The sequence below is a fragment of the Oryx dammah genome, unplaced genomic scaffold (genome assembly GCF_014754425.2).
Source record: "Oryx dammah isolate SB20612 unplaced genomic scaffold, SCBI_Odam_1.1 HiC_scaffold_16, whole genome shotgun sequence".
Lineage (NCBI taxonomy): Eukaryota > Metazoa > Chordata > Mammalia > Artiodactyla > Bovidae > Oryx > Oryx dammah.
The window spans coordinates 34,523,650-34,527,075 of NW_024070200.1; the positions used below are offsets into that span (position 1 = coordinate 34,523,650).

A 3,426-nucleotide genomic window follows, 5' to 3' on the forward strand; every position below is an offset into this window, starting at 1 on the left:
CAGGGGCTCAAAATCTGGCAGGAGGCAGTAGGGGCAGCAACTGACTGGGCAGCCTTGCCTGGAAGATGCGGCCGCTGCTGGTCCTCATCGCCTTTCTCCTGTCCCCCAGGGCTCGGGCAGGTGAGTGACCGTTCCTACCCTCAGGGGCCCAACTCCACCCGATAGACTCTGAAGGCAGACTGCCCAGACACTTGCTAGCCCTGTATCACTGGGCAGCTTGCATGAGTCCACAGTTTCCAGCTTCAGATTCAGAGGGCAGGAATTATATCAGGCCTACCTGGAGAGTCGTCATGAGAGTTAAGTAATGTAGTGTACATAAAGCTCTCAGAACCACCCTGGCATATACTACCTGCTATATAAATGTGTTCTCTGAACTCAGTTGCAGCCCCTGTGTCAGAGCCTAGGGGATCAAGATATAGCGATAACGGGCCCATCAGCCCATCTCTAGATCCTTAAATTCATAAGCTGGACTCACAGGGATCTGGAAAGTTCCCTGAGGAAGAAAGTGCCAAAGAACTTCAGGGAGAGGTGGCGCCAGAGGACTGTGGGTGCGCCATCCCCACAGTAGAGAAACCCTCCTGTGAGGGAGGCCACAGCTGGCCCCGCCTTCCAGGCAGGTGGGAGGGCACTGAGGCTGGATGGAGAGCCAGAGGCACTTTCTGCAGGATCCTGGCACCTCCCCCAGTTCTGCTCTCTGCAGATCCCATTCTCACCAACCACCAGCTCACCCTGCCCCTGCTCATCTCTCCTGCTCCCCAACTTCCAGCCTTTCTGGAGCCACCAAGCTGATGTCCACACACCTGCCAGTGCAGAGATAATCCTAGTGCTTCCTTCCAGGGCAGATCATCGGAGGCCGAGAGGCCAGGCCCCATTCCTGCCCCTACATGGCATATATTCAGACCCTGACATCAGCGGGTCTAACCATTTGTGGGGGGTTCCTGGTGCGAGAAGACTTCGTGATGACAGCAGCTCACTGCTTGGGAAGGTGAGGACTTAAGGGACTTCTGGGCACCAGCAAAGCAGGTCCAGAAGAGTTCATGAGAGGAGCCATCGAAGGCAGGTTTCTAGCAATGAATAGGTGAAGAAAGACCAGGAGAAGGCCTGTGTGGATAGATAGAAAGGAGGGTCTGATCAGAAAGAATAAGAGGGGGAGATGGAAGGCACACCATGGGGCTCAAATTGTGAATTCAAGCTCTTTTTCAACTTCTGGTAGGGGAGGCAAAATTTAAGGTCATTGAATTTCCCCCCACCCCCCCATCTCAAGGCTGAGCAGTCTCCCCCATCTCAACGGGAGGCCTAAGGCACAGAGTTCAGCCCCAGAGCCCTCCTGTCTCTTGGTTCCCTTGGCTGAGGTCTCGCTACCCTGGGCAGTCACTTGACCTGTATCGGGGACCGCAGTTTCTGCAGCTCAAACCTACCTCTAGGCTCCCTTTCCTTTGCAGCCAAATAAATGTCATCTTAGGGATCCACAGTGTCACCGCTTCTGAATGGACGCAGCAGCGCATCCCTGTTCTCAGACCCATCCCCCACCCCAGATACAATCAGCGGAACAACCGGAACGACATCATGTTACTGCAGGTACCGACCCTCTGGTTCTTCAACTGGGTGGCTCTCTCCCAGCTTGGGGGGCTTCATGTGTCCTGGGACCATGGAGAGGGAATCAGGGCTGACTCCCAGGGTGGTGGTAGGCATGGGGTGAGCATACAGTCCCTGAGTGCCTGCACACTTCCTGCCAGCTGGCATACAGAGTCAGACAGAATGAAGCTGTGAGGCTGGTAGCTCTGCCTCAAACAGAGGAATGCTGAGCCCTGGGACCCAGTGCACCGTGGCCGGCTGGGGCCTCACCAGACAGAACAGGAGAGCAATCACACTCCAGGAGGTGCAGCTGACAATTCAGAGGGATGGAGAGTGTCACAGTCGCTTCGATTTCTACACTGGCCAAAAGCAGATCTGTGTAGGGGACCCAAGAGAGAGGAAGTCCACTTTCCTGGTAAGACAATGTAGAGTCTGCTGACAGTGCCCAAGATAGGAGGCCCTGGGCACAATGGGCAGTGGGGACAGATTCCATCTCCATGGCTGCAGCCTGGGGTCCACACCAAAGTGACATGGGGGTGCTTTTCCCCATCCATCTGGTGTCTGGGGGAATAGGAGAAGTACCAGACAAGCAGGATGTTTACGTGCAGTGTTTTCCTGGGGCCGGTGAGGTACTGTGACCTGTGTTGGGCTGGAGAAGTAACCACACTCAGGGCTGAAGTCCAGCAATGGGAAAATTCAGAGGCTTTTCTTCTGCACCCCACCACCCTCCCATCTCACACACAGCCAGCCCTGGAAGGAGCTCCCCTCAACCCCCATCTTCTCTGAGGGTTGGGAGAGGGCAGCAGAGTGGGGAGTCCTGGAAAACTGACTGTCCCTTCCCTCCTCTGCCTGTAGGGGGACTCTGGTGGCCCCCTCGTGTGTAGCAACGTGGCCCAGGGCATTGTCTCCTATGGAGACGGGATGGGGACCCCTCCAGCAGTCTTCACCAGAATTTCCAGCTTCCTGCCCTGGATAAGGAGAACAATGAGACGCTTCCAAGAGTGGAGACCAGAGTGACATCCCACGAGACTGACTCTCCTTCTCTGGGGCAGAGCCCAGCTCCAGGGCAGTTCCCAGAGCCTTAATAAACATCCTCGTCTAGAGTGGCAATAACTGATTTCTAATGTGTTCATTAAACATTATTTGTGTACAACAAAGTGTGCCAGGAATGAGGGTGAGCTTTGTCGAGGAAGATGGGTTCTCTTTCCCAGGACAAGTGAATCCCTATTCCTACCGTCTTGGGGTCAGCATGAGCTTCTTCCCTCCTCCAAGCCACCCATTCTTCCATGTCCCCTCTACCCACAGCCTGGGGAGGGATGGAGGGGCCTACCTTTCCCCAGAGTACGGCTTTCTATTCTCTACCCACTAGAGTATTAAAAAGACTCCACACTAGGTATTAAAGTGTACCCCAAAACCACATACCATTGGTGTGAGAAGGATGAGTTGGACAGACAAACCAAAGGGACAACTGAAATTCTAAATGAGGCCCAATTTAATATTTGGTGAACAATTCTCAAACCACTGGGAAACAAACTTTTAATAGGTGTCATTGAAACAAAACAGAATCACTGGATAAAAAAGATACAGTTGGGTCCATACTTCCTATCCTAATCCAAGATAAGACTCAAATGGGATCAAAGATCTAAATGTTTAAAAATCAAGCCATGCAAGTAGTAGAAGAAAGAAAAAAGATTTACTCTCTTTAAAATATCTAACAAACATCCATATCAAAGTTGCGCTTTACATGAAGGCCAAGAGATGGGAGCAACCCAAGTGTCTATGGACAGCCAGAGTCTTTCTCCTAAACCCTTTCCCACACCAATCCTCACTGTGCTCTAGACTGGTGTTCTC

The 3,426-nt window shown here is 52.7% G+C and overlaps 1 pseudogene; it reads left to right on the plus strand.

The window, feature by feature from the left end:
* The first annotated feature begins 1,153 nt into the window (after window positions 1-1,153).
* LOC120875327 lies at window positions 1,154-2,692 on the plus strand (annotated as a pseudogene).
* The last annotated feature ends 734 nt before the right edge of the window (window positions 2,693-3,426 follow it).